Source organism: Gallus gallus, chromosome 11 (assembly GCF_016699485.2).
Source record: "Gallus gallus isolate bGalGal1 chromosome 11, bGalGal1.mat.broiler.GRCg7b, whole genome shotgun sequence".
Taxonomy (NCBI): domain Eukaryota; kingdom Metazoa; phylum Chordata; class Aves; order Galliformes; family Phasianidae; genus Gallus; species Gallus gallus.
In genome coordinates, this window is record NC_052542.1 from 12975941 (window position 1) to 12989942 (window position 14002).

At 35.9% G+C, this 14002-nt stretch overlaps 1 protein-coding gene across 43 annotated transcripts in view; it reads right to left on the minus strand.

Moving 5' to 3' along the window:
• LOC107054313 overlaps positions 1-14002 on the minus strand; it is a 209996-nt gene that overhangs the window by 169206 nt on the left and 26788 nt on the right. The gene's annotated exons all lie outside the window — the stretch shown is intronic.

The following is a 14002-nucleotide window of genomic DNA, read 5'->3' on the forward strand; positions in this document are numbered from 1 at the left end:
GGTATAAGTGGACAGAAGGGAATTCAAGCATCAGTGGAGACTGGGATTTCACATGTTTTGAGAACAATAAGAATGTTTTGGTTTGCATCAGAAATACTTGTGTGAAATTAACTATGGTAATTATACAGGAGAAGTTTTACTATAGCATCAACACTATTGAAATGCCAGCTTAGTATTACCTGGATTGTATTTCACCATCAGTAAGATTTTTACAAATTAAGTATTACCCTGAGGAGCATTTTCTCTGCAAGGCAATTATTCCACAAAAAACTCTTGTTTGGTAGCACACCACAACCAGAGAAACATTGTTTCACAGTGCAAACTTCACATTGGTAATGGTTTGTCTCTTATGGGGCTCAAAGGAAACAACTAATTTTCAACCAGTAGCCAGTTTGATTTTTGGTGCAGTTCTACTCTGTTCCAGTTTCAGACAGCATGCAAAACATGTCAATATTTCTGCCACATGAATAACATTACCCAATAATGTTTTACTCCAGGTATATCAAAGAGACTATAAATTATAGACATGAGTAGAAGTAGTAAATTATAAGCTGTGCAAAGAATAGCGTGATAACTGTACATAACATGTCTACAATACCTAAACACACAGTAGGTTGGTCCCATATTTGCAGGTTTCTCTGTTTTGGCTTAGGGGTGGGTTTTTGCGTGGGGTTTTTTTGTTTGTTGTTGTTTTTTTAGCTATGCATGTAAGACTAAAAAAAGAAAAAAGAAAAAAAAAAAAACCCTGCACAAAAATAAGATTCTTCTGTTGCCATTATATGAATTTGCACCTTCAGTGAGAATCAGAGCTGGTTTGTTAACATATTAAAACCCCTGTCCATTTCAACTACTAATTCTTAAAGCAGAGAAGGTATCTGCCGTGTCTTGAAGGTATACTAACTAAAGAACATGTTCTGACTTAATTCTAAAGCCAATGGAAACCACATGACAGTGACACAACTGAAGCCCCAAGATCATTTATGTCAGCAAATAATAAATCAAGTAGTTCTGGAGCTATCAATTTCTCATTCCAAATCAAAATATCACAAACAAAACACATGAAAAACTTCCCTATTTTATCAATCCTCTACTGTTATGAAAACAACCCTTAATAAAGTTAACACTCATCTATAGGTAACTGTTCTTCACACCGATGTATGATGTCTCATTGTTCTGACACTGACACAGCTGAGTAAGAAGCAGGGACTTCGTGGCTTTCAGATAGTATGAAAAACCAATGAATAAAATGATTTTGCTACACTGTCCCAGCAATGACCTCAGTCCTGTTTGAGCAGCTAATTCAATTCCAAGGACTCTCACTATCAGATGCTGTCAATTTGTCCCTCCCCCCCCCCTTTTTTTTTCCATAGTAATATCTAATATGGACTGGAAGTACTAGGAAGTGAGCTGAGACTAGCAAAATTCTCCTCAATTAGGGCATGACATGGCACTGAAATTTGTCCCCTGGAGGAAAAGAAACCATCACTTTTAATTCGCATGCTGTAAAGGTTGTCAGTAAATAAAGTATGAGCATATAAGCTAGGAGGTTTCTTCTTGCAATTTATGGAAAAATAAATAGATAGATAGATAAATATATATAGTTACAGCAACCTCACATGCTAGCAAAGAAATCTAACCAAAATGAAAACTTTGCATTGCGAATTCTTGCATAACAAACTCAAACACCCCCATCTTCCCATCTCCTCTTGTTATGTCAGTTCAAAACTGAAGCTTCTATTAGCAGTTCATTGGGAAAAAAGAAAAAAGAAAATGTTTGGGAATTTAAAGTAATCCCACATAAGAAAAAAAAGCTGAATAACATCTTCCCAGAACTGCCTTTTTTTTTTTTTTTTTTTTTTTTTAAACAGGAATATGCTTCCCACAGAGAAGAATTCATTGCTTTCTCAGTATTAATGATCTGCATGCAAAGGCATTTGAGATTTCACTTTGCAAATAAGCTTCAGACCAAGCAAATCAGAACTTCAGGAAGTTTCATACCAGTTCTAATCTCTCTCTCCGTAATTTCAATAGGAACTTTTGGGTCTGTTACTATTCTCTGTACTGGCAATGACTCTCCATTAATGGAAGAATTTTGCTCATGCAGGAATTTTCATACATAATTCAGTTTGATACCTCCAAAGTTGTATCGTGGTCTCTCTTTCAAGTACTGTAAGTCGTACATGACCTCACTGAACTCAGGCAGTTAGGATGCAGCTCAGCCTTCAAAGCTGCTCAGTTGAGGCCTACACTTCAAAGCAGACCTATTACCTAATTTGCACTATCACACAAATTGTTATGAGAGTTAACACACATTAAACCATTCAGACTAACTTCAATTCAGTTATATGTTAGAAAAATGTGATAAATAAAAAACTCTTCGTAAAATCAGAGGCTGCAATGCCAAGGGACTGAAATACTTTCTAAATTTAGAGGTAGGTTTATAATGAAAGCACCAACATAACTTTTGATTGGCTACCTGTAGGAACATTTCCATCTTTTGGGTGACACCCAGAAAGCACAACACAGAAGAGGAAGAAACCTTGCACCCTGGCAAGTACTACTGCATGAAGCTCTAACATTACAGTCTTGCTCTCTGTCCTGTATTTTGAACTCTCCTGAAACTGACAGATTTGGTTGTGTCTCAAATTAGAAACACAAGGTATTAACTCTTGTCAGCCTCTCTTTTATGTCTTTTTTGTTGATTCTTTCTTTCTTTTCCATTCTGTCTTGGTTTTATTTCTACTAATGTCAGCTTAGATTAAATTCTGCATAGATTTTTTTTTTACTGCAGGACAGAGACTAACAAAATACACCGAAATATTAACACCAACAATACAAGGTCAGGTAGTGTCAGAGTATGAACTGAGCCTCTAGCTTTCTACTGCAGAAAGGGTAGCTTTTTCTAAATCATTTATCTTTGTTTATCCTGATTTGCCTGTAAGTATAGCATAAAGTATAGAATCACTGAAGTTAGAAAAAAACACTAACATCATCCACCCCAACCGTTGGTCTATCCCCAGCCACAACCATAAGCGCTCACAGTTTTTTTTTTTTAGCACTTCCAGGGATTGTGAGTCTACCACTTCCCTGGGCAGCCTTTTCCAATACCTTACCACTCTTTCAGAGTAAATTTTTCCTGGTATCCATCCTGAACCTTTCATGGAACAACTTGAGGCCATTACCTCACAATCTATCTCCTATTACTACCTCCTTTCAGGTGGTTGTAGAGCATAAGATCTCCCCCGAGCCTTCTTTCTCCAGACTCACATTTTGCATCATATTTCTATGTCAAATTCTCAACACTGTGTCTGAGTACATCCTGGGAAACAATCCCCACTTTGCCTGGGATCACTGCATCAACTTGTGAGAATGCTGGTTGTATGACAGGTTCCTGCAGCTCATTCATTCCACTGCTCACAGACTAGCATTTCTCAAAATTGCCTGGATGGTACATTGCCATCAATAGCAAATGCCACAGTTTTCAACCTCACCTGCTATTAATCTCCTCACACAAGGGCTGCTCCAAAAGTAATGCCTCTTGTTTTATTACATTGGCCCACAACATCAGAGGTAGATATTTTGGTGGTACAGCAGTAGAGGTTGAACCTTTCCAACAATATTCCATTACGTCTTGTTGCCGTGTGACAGATGGCAGCAGAGGGGCAGTCTGACAAAATGGCATCTGACATGGAAGTGAGTATGAAGCAAAGGTATGGAACTGACTTCCTCCATGAGGAAAAAACTGTACTCACTGATGTTTATCAACACTTGCTGAACGTTTATGGGGATCAAACAGTGGATGTCAGCACAGTGAAGCAGTGGGTGGTGTGTTGTGGCAGCAGCAACAGCAGTGTGAAAGAACTCATGTTCCAGGCTGCCATGTAGATTTTTATAATAACAGCATGTAGGCTCTTGTTCATTGCTGGTGAAAATGCACAGCTAATGGTGGAGACTGTGTTGAAGAATAGCGTTCCATAGCCGAGAAACTGCTCTATCAAACACTGCTATTGTGCTCTTTGTAGCAGTTGTAGTTTCCACAGAAATAAATAGAAGGCATTACTTTTGGAGCAACTTAAGTATTTACTCCACATTTTGTGGTGAGCTATTTAATGTACTGTTATATATTTGTTTCTTGATTCCAGTTTTGCAGTGCCTCTTTATTATTCTCCAGAAGAACAGACTGGCAGAAACCTGAAGGATAATGGCCTATTCATAATCTTAGTCCTAATTAGGAAACATGTTTATATTCTGTGGAGAAATCAGAATCACATAATAAGAGTTGTATCAGCCATTAGAGACTCACTTTAGTCTCACTGAAACACCTAACGGGTGTAGCGATGTTTAAAGTATTTATGACATGGCTGCCTGTAATTCTCAGACTGGCACAAAGATATTGCACATGATTTGCATGATGTGGGAAGGGAACATCCCCAGTGTACAATATTAGCTCCTGCATGTGTACGTGTAAAGGAAAAAAGAAGCACTGGGACTGGAAGAGATCGATGAACAACACTGAACTAACCCACATAAACTGTGACAACAGAGGGAAAGCAAATAAGGAAGCAGGGAGGATAGTCTACTTATTTTAGAAACCAGCAGCTCAAACCAGTTGATGTGTATTTTTATTATTACAGTATTTTGAAAGTCCCCCTGATCAGACTAGGATTACTGTTCTAAGTATTTCACACAGTCTTATTGCAAATTCTGGCACAAAGCTGGCCAGCATCTTTTACCCACTTGTAATTTGAGCTGTAAGAGTTTACATGTGCCTAATTTTTCACCTGAAATTTGCAAGTAGACAAGTTAACCAAACTTAGCAAAATATTGGCCTATAGTCTTAAATGGAAAAATAAACAAAAAAATAAATTAAGCAACAGAAGAAGAGTATTTTGAATTCTACATTTTATTTTTTTTTTTCCAAATCTGCCTGTGACCAGCAGAAAACCTGTCCACATTCAGGGAACATTTGCAGGCACTTTAAGAGTAGGAAAACCAATTACAGGTTTATAACAGTAATCCTGAAACTACCACACAGATAGGCTCACATTCTCAGCAACAGACTGGATTGAGAGAGCAGGATTTGGGTGCCTAAGTTTTGAAATTCAACATATAAACCCCTCTACCATTTGCAAATTCCCTCTTCAATCTTCACAGTAATAAAGTCCTCTAGCATTTGTTGACATAGTATAATGTCTTGCTTTGAAGAGATACCTGAGTTTGTCCTATTTTCACTTGGGCAAAGCACTCCAGCATTGCAGATACACTAGGTCCGGTGTCATTTAGTGTGGCACACTGAGTGAGCCACACAAACAAATCTCAAGCTTCTGATAGTGAACAATAGCTAAACTTAGCTACAGAAGATCCAAGTGTATGTCCATCTTCTGGATTGAGAAACTGTTGACTCATAATTTCCTGTTAAAATCTCTTAGGTCTTAAGGAATATGTGGTCATCAGGTTCTCCCCTGGTGCCAGATTTCTACTTTGCTTCAAACAATAATATAACAGAGTAAATGAGTAGCTCTAATAGCACAGGTCATACTGGCTCCCTCATAAACGTATCTGCAGACAAGGAATGTACATGGCTGTCTTAGATTCCCTTTCTCCCTAAATAATACAGCGAATAGTTTCAATGCTAGAGTTGCTCATTTTGGTAGCTACCAGAATTCCTAAATCGTTAGCAATCAAAGAACCATTTCAGTACACCTTCGTCTCCAGTAAAAAACTGTTTCTGCAACGGTTGGAAGCAATCAATAAACTAATGAAAGCTGGAGTGGCTGTGAGGCAGCAAGACTTCTGTGTACCTAGAGCTGAAGCTGTTCTTTTGGCACACAACTTCTCTTTGAACTAACAGGAATGATTTTGTCTTTTTCCCCAGTTCTCTGATAGACCACATAAAAAAAAAAATCACCTTTGTGAATGACTTCATTACAAGAATATCTTTCAGGAAGAGCAACATAAGAACACAACTGAATCGGGTCAAAAGAAAGAACCTGTTAGACTGGAATCTCTCAAAAGAGATAAGAAGAGGGCAGTCATGACTTTCTTTTAGCCTTCAGCCATTCTGGTGGTTCATGGACTCCTGAAGACAGACATGGCTTCTGTGTACTTAGAAAAACGTTCAAGAGGAATTTCTCTGCCATTAATCTGTCCAACTTTTCCATGTAAGTATTCTGCAGGACATATTTAAGACCACATAAACTATGCATTTTAAACACTTGGATTGGAATCTCTCTGGGCACTGCCTATCCATTTGCTCCTGATTGTTCAGCACATTGATCCATGACTAAGATTAGAAGGTACTACAGCAATATAGCACAGCTTGCTAACAAATGAGACTAACCTCAACAGACAACATGGAAATGAAGTAGATGAGAAAACTCCAGCAAGTTCAATAAGTTTGATATCAACCCAATAATGGCTAATTGGAGTATTTCCAGCTCCTTATAGTTTACAGAGGTTAGAGTGGCATCAAACAAAATGACAGATGTTTTTACAGCAACAACAGATATAGGGATATAAGAAGTTACTATATTTAGATTCCAAGCCAAACTGTAGCTTGCTTGTTCTAAACTATTTCCTAAAAAAAAAAAAAAACCCAAATCAAACAACAAACCCTGCCTTAAAACAAATTACAGTACTTTATCTGACAATGAGAAGAAAGAATGTGTTTTATGCCACAATTCCATTTTAAAATTTGTTAACAACCTAAAACTTTAATATATATCCACCTACAGAGTTTTTTCCTTTTTTTTTTTTATATATATAAGGTGAAATGAATACTTTAGAATATTAAATATTTGATCACTGCAGAAATGGAGTAAGTCCCATTTTGTTTCTCTTGAACTACTTTTCAGTTAGGAGAAGGCTATTTCATAATTGTTTAAAAAAATCTCACTATATTTGAAAGATCTGTGCTATTAGCAATATCTAGCTCTGTTAAAGTCCATATAATCACAATTGATTACTGTAATTGTTTTCATTCTCTGGAGAATTGTTTCAAAGTCCATGTAGTTGATTTTGAATTATCAATAAAACTATTTATTCAAACAAAAAGTTATTCTGGAATGACATATTGCAGTCTCCTGTTGCTTTTGTCTTCCCCTTGAGATGCTTGGATTTGCATAATGTTTTGGCTGTCTTTTTCCTAAATACATATATTTATAGAGATAAAATTCCTTTCAAAAGACAACCTTATATCTTAAGAGCTCTGAATATGCAGCAATATAGGAGTCTGGATGACAAGAAATGCTACTGACTGAAGATTTAAGAAACAGACTGACATCTGCCACCTTAATATTTCCCCTGGAAATGAAGAAGAATATTATACACTGTGGAATTCACTCTCACTGGCAAAATACAAAACTCATCAGGAATCTGAAATTGAAAAATATCTCAGAATGCTTTTTAGCAGATGCACACACAGACCTTTATAAGACACCTTTTCTGACAGTTGTTTGTTGTTCTTTTTCAAGCCTTCAATTTGATTTCACCTAGCTAGATGTTCATTATTTTAATGGTTAGGTTTAACACTTCCACAGCAATTGGTCCAGGGTGCAATTCATTTAAAGATCTCTCTCTTAAGCGTTCATGCTTCTCATACAGTCTCAACTTATAAATACAAAGGGAAGACTCAGAAGACGACAGACAAAACAATGCTGTAAGCTTGTTGCTGCTGATGACAATTCATTATTTTACAGAACTTAACAGATCCAAGGGTATAATTTCTTATTCAGCTTAATGTTATGCCCAAATGAAAGGTTATAAAGCAGATGGCTACTGGTACTATTCATTTCTGCAGCTGAAACATAATTTAACCAATATTAGGACTCCATGTGCTAGGTGATACACATATTCGTACATGATTTAAAGGTTTTAAGAACTTATTGGAAGAGAATGCCAAGTTGAAGAATCTAACGATTGTTCTTAATAACTTGTATTTCAGGACCACTTAGAAGTTCCAAACAAAAATCAATGAGTCAGTCAGATAAGAACACCATGAACCTACCAGGTGATTGTCTGTGCCATAAAACCTTATGTACAATGCACGAAAAATTCAAGACAAGGAAAAAACAAAAACGTAAAAAACCACTATCTCCATTCAAAGTGAAAGGTCAGTTTTTAAGCTAAAAGTAGAACTCAGGTCTTCCTACAGTGAATTCAATACATACTGATAAAAAAGAAAAGAAAGCAAACAAACAACAGGAACAACCATACACGTTTTTAAGCCTGCTTTAGAGAGAGCAGTATTTCTTGATACTTCATGGGTTTTTCCAGGCCTTAATAGTGGTTCTTTATCCTTTTAACATCTGTCCAAATAGTAAACTACAGGAATTAATTCTGTGCATATCCTGCTCCAGAAAATGGATGTTATATATGTATATTTTACATATAAATATGGAGTTTCCATGCAATGATTGGTACAGCTGCAGCTGTTTCCTAATTTGTGTCAGCAGTGAACTCTCACCTGAGAACATCTGGAATGCACTCTGGAATTCAACTGGTGTTCAAAGGGTAAAAACACATATTTCATCTAAATATCCCTCTTCCCTCCCTATCTCTGGTAAAGGAAAGGTGAAAAAATTATTAATGATTAACTGAAACAATGCATAGTTAAGTAGTTCTCATTTTAAATTTATACAACACAGACCCTTCTGCCGTACATCTCCAACTATGCTGTTCTGATGCTTCTTTCATTAGGTTACCATCTAACTCTTACAGAGGGAGCACGGCATATTGAAATCAAGAGAAAGATTTAAGCTAAGTATCTAAAAGCTACTGCAGTTAAAAAATGAACAAACAATTAAAAAAACACTTATTTTGAAAACTGCTGACTCAATTTGTCATTTTGACAATATTACAGAGATCAGAAATAATTTATAACATCTGTACCTGAAAAATCAACCTTTTCAATAGCCAATAGATTTTCACATGTGTGCATTTTAAATGAGAGTTAGTTCTAAATGTCTACCTGCTTCCATAAATTCAATGCAATAACGACTTAGGGATTACATAAAGCAATACATACAGTAATTTTTGAGATTCCTCTAATATAAGCATTTTTTTCTTAATAGCATAAACAGATAAATAATACTCTTATTCTACACATCCAGAGTGTGCCAAGCCTAATTTTCTTTTGATGAGATGGCAGATAGTTTACAGCACATAACATTTTTATACATTCTGTGATATAAGGGCTAATGACAGATTCATGTTCCTTCTGTACAGCTGGAAAAACACAAGTTTTCTTCTAGCATCATATTTAGAAGACTAGGACTATTTAGCATTACCCAATCTCCATGGAAATTAGTTCCAGAACAGTACATTATCCTTATTTCCCTCTTCCCCCAATCCAGGAAATGATAATTCCTACAGCAGAGAGCTACATGCCTCAGTGTAAGGCAAGACAGAGTGGGCAGATGACAGCTTAGCTATGTCACTCCACAGGACAAAGTTTCACCAGTGGACATCAAAACGTTTAAGAGCCAGACCATCAGTGCATACAGATCTACAGTGCTACCAAATAAAACATCAAATATTGCTTCCTTGATTCCTCCTTCCCCAAGAAATTTTTGTGCTTCAGCACAACTTCTATGTAAACTGGGGAAATGAGTAGGTTTTGTCCTACACTTCACAAATGTGAGACAATACATTTCACAAAAGGTCTAGCCTTTGACATCACGTAACAAGAAAAGACTTGTTATAACAAAAAAATTGTCATGGAGGTTAACAGAGAATTACTGCCTTCAGACATCTTATTAAGCTTTGTCCTGTCTTAGATCTCTGAAGTATAGGATTCTATTCAAATCCCTTGGAGAAATGGATGTAGTACTTTCATCAGCAGCATCAAAGAGTTACTACCAGCATCTGCTTGGGCATACGTACTGCTATGCTTCTTGAAATGTTTATTTTTCCTTTAATAAGCTTCTGTTCCCTTCTCACCAAAAATAGTTCTGATTTCAGGGCCAGATAAGGACTTCTCCCACAGTCATTAATAAGTCTGTAGAATCACCCCAAATCATCACAAAATCAATGACTTAAGTGTTATTTACTAAGTCGCTATTTCCTTTCCACCAAGTCCAAGGAAATTATACTGTAATAGAGCATTCGCCACAGTAACATTTTCATCATAACTAACACAGGCTAATATTCAGTGTAAAATTACTACCATGAATTAACTTTATGTCTGTAGAAAATGAGATTGTATGTAATTACTGATTTCCATTCACAATAAACTAAGCAAATTATCTTCACAAACATAAATGCACCATAAATTTGTTTTGAGGCATAATGAAGAAATAAATTTGTGAAAGAAATATGGACTGAATCTGCCAAATTATTGTAAATGATAGCTTCTTTAAAATTAAGGCATGTAATTGCAATTGGAAAATGTTATCCTCTTAATGGTTGTATTATTATTTAGGTAGACCAATAATCCTCTTTGCTGATGCTTCATTTCTAAACTATTGGCAGATTTTATGCATTTTAATATCAAAATGCCATGCAATCTATAAATAGAATGATTTACCATTTGCCGGATTAGGTTTGTCCTAATGAATTTTAGAGGATTTTTAGAAAGGAGATAAAAATGTTTAGTAGAAAGTCTCACATTTTTTCTGCTCATATTATTTAACTGAGTGCACTCATTCAATAGACAAGATTGTTTTAACATATGGTTCTCTGAGTTTAATGTTAATGAGTGAAAATCACCGTACTGAATATGACATTTTAAATCAAATAAAGCAATCGGTTTGATGATGTTTTAACAATTGCACATTACGTCCTACAATAAAATCATAAAGTTAACTTCTTTAAAATGCCACGGAAATTAAAATAACTTGTATTGTTGTATGGCGTCAGTGTTATCTGACATTCAGAAAGCACTAAATCATGTCTGACATGCCCTCAATCTTTTTAATGAACATTCACTTCAAGGCATTGTTAAAACCCTCAACTCATTTAAGTGGCCAACCTTGTAAAAATATTTCAGTTTGGAGGAAATTTACTGATGTTACTTAATCTTACAGAATTCCTCAGCATATTGTCACAAAAAAATGTGAACTGCTTGTCTCTCAAATTATTTGTTTATATAGCTGCTAAGTTACCGTGCATTTTTACGTATTAAAAACAAAAAATATATCACCACCAAAAAAAATAAACACAAAAACACATTCAAATAATCATTTGAAGTAGCTTGCAGCCAAATCAGTAGAAATTACTACAGACAATTGTACGCTGCTGCCATAAAGCCTAGCAGCTTTCCAAAACAGCTAAGCAAGTATAACACACACTGAAAATTCAGAACACTATCTGTATACTGTCACTGAAAATACAGTGCAATCTTTGTGTCACGTTGCTAAACGTTAGACTATCAGGAGAAACATTCTGCATTTCTTCCTCAGTATGGACATACATATATGTTTTATTATTTAAGTGAAGCAAGTATCATATCTAGCTAAACATATCCAGTCCAGCACATATGGACTCTCAGGACTGCTGTCATCCCTACTGGGACCTTGTCCCATCCCACACCAGGTCTGAGTTAATCCCTTCAGCCTCTTCTTTCCTTGTTGTGCACCATGCCACAGCTCTCTTGTGGGAAAGGGAATTATAGAGTGTAAACTGTACAAAACATAGAGAAAAAAGCCTCTGAAAGCTTACTTCTCCCAAACAGGTTCAGGTTGGAATTATCATAAAATAGAACAGATCATACTACAGAATTGCTGCACTTTCTATATTTTATTCATGCAAGTGAAAGAAGGATACTGTAATGTCTGCACTCTCAAAACATATAAAGCAGATTAGACCAAAGCAACTGCTTTGCTTCAGGACTGTGGGAATTTCATTTCTGACTGAATATGGTACCATTACATCATGGATGCAGGAGGAAGTTGCGCCCATTCGCCACTTGTATGAGCACGCAAAGGATTCCCCACACCCCACTCCTTGGGCCCGGACTGCAGCAGGTACAGAGCTGAGTTCTGTTCCTTACACCAAATCACTGCCTTTTATCAATAAGGCAAATGCTCCAAATGGCAAGAGCTGTGCTAAAGCTCCTGCCAACTACTTCATAAAGCAGTGGTAGTAAAACAGTACACTGAGATTCCAGCACAGTAAATTAGTCTGTAATGAGAAAGTGATTCTCAACCATCACGATAATCCAGAGATATCCTATTCTTTGCTCACTGCTATGAGTATAAGAAGAGAACTAGAATCCTAATATGAAATCATTAAACCAGTTTGGTTTGGATTTCTGTGGGAAAACACATGAAGGAACTAGAGGTTAACAGCAATTACAATGAATAGTAACAAACTGTAATTCCAAATAACTTATAAAATATGAGAAAAGCCTGTACCTCAAGCAGAATCTACACAATTCAAGTTAATTTAATTGTTCATTAAAAGCCAACAGAAAGCTCACCAAACATGAGGAAAAGGACAATTTAACCCAAAAGTCCCTGTTGAATTAATTCCCTATTACTCTGCTAGTTTGGCATTATAATGACATTGACAGACCACTTGGTGCTTACTAAAATTACCTGGTTTTGCTACTCCCATCATATCTACTCAAAATCAGGCTTTGCATGCTCCTACTGGTTTAAGAAATTCCTGTGATATGGAAATGGCACTATTCTACCAAAAAATATAAAGTTGAAAATCTTTAAAATTAAGCACCTTGTTTTGCTTTGAGGGGGAAAAAAAAAACCACTCCAATACCAACTTCTAAGTCCTTTATGCAAAGCAAAGCCATATGTTTTAAACATTGAAATCAGTTCTCAATTCATTATTAAAATCACCAAGTAATGTGGTCTGAAGATCAAAAGGTTAAAGATAGACTAATGCCCAAAGTGTCATTAGAGAGGAAAAGACACTCACTATTCCATTTCTTATTGCCTTGTGCTCTACTGAATATTCAAGTGAAGGGGATTTACCTCCAAAACAAGGAGAGCTAAAGGCTCATTCTGCATAGGAAGAAAAAAAAAAAAAGCTTTTCATTTAACAAATGCTTTAAGAGGATTATGCAGTGTAATTAATATTTTCATTGGCTTTTGATTCTGGACTGAAGTGAAATGCCTTAAAATACAGTTATTATGTAATAATAACTGTGAATGTCTCTCCAGATAGTTTATTGCTAGTCCAGATTTTCCACTCTATATGCAGGAAATATAATCAGTATCTCTGAAATTTTCTATATAATACTGATCTTACTTCATAATACTTCAATACTTCCATAATGTAGAAAAGGAATAAAGACAAATACTTATAACCTTCAAGGCATCTCTGAGGATAGCTTAGACAGGTTTATGAGTCAACACTTCTCTTGCTTCCCTTTTCTCCATATATAATGTGTGAAAAATATATTGTGTCTGATATGTGAGATGGCTGCAGACACTGGTTAATTTCTTCCTGTTCACAGAGAACTGTACAGTAACTATCACAAGTACTCCACAAGTAGCTCTACAGCTATTATTCACTGTGTATGTGGAAGAGGAAATGAGGGAATATGCTGCTGGTTGAAATGGAGTATCTTGACTGAGGTAATTCTAATACTGTTGCTTTTATTTGCTATTTCAGGATACTAGAAAACAGGACAGCAAGTAATGATGTAAGTGGAATATTGTTACTCAAATGCTTCTTAGAAGCTAAAGAGTTGGAATTCTGTGTGAAGCAATTCTGAAGAAGAGGCCAGAGGTAAAAATAAACAAATTAAAAAATACAATAAACAATTCCTAGACACAAAATGCATCTCTTCCATGAAACAACGAACAATGTGACATAAACTGAAGAACACCACTATCGTATGTATGCCTGGCTCCCAGACACATTTCTCCCCACAGAATCACGCAATACAAAAGAAGAAACACTGAGAATTTCATGAGCTGTAAATTAAAAAAATAATAATCTTAGAAGATGAAGGCCAAGTCAAAAAAGCCACTGTATCAGCAGCATCTGCCAATATTGGTTACCTAAATACATTTCTCTGTTTAGAGTACAACAATCACTA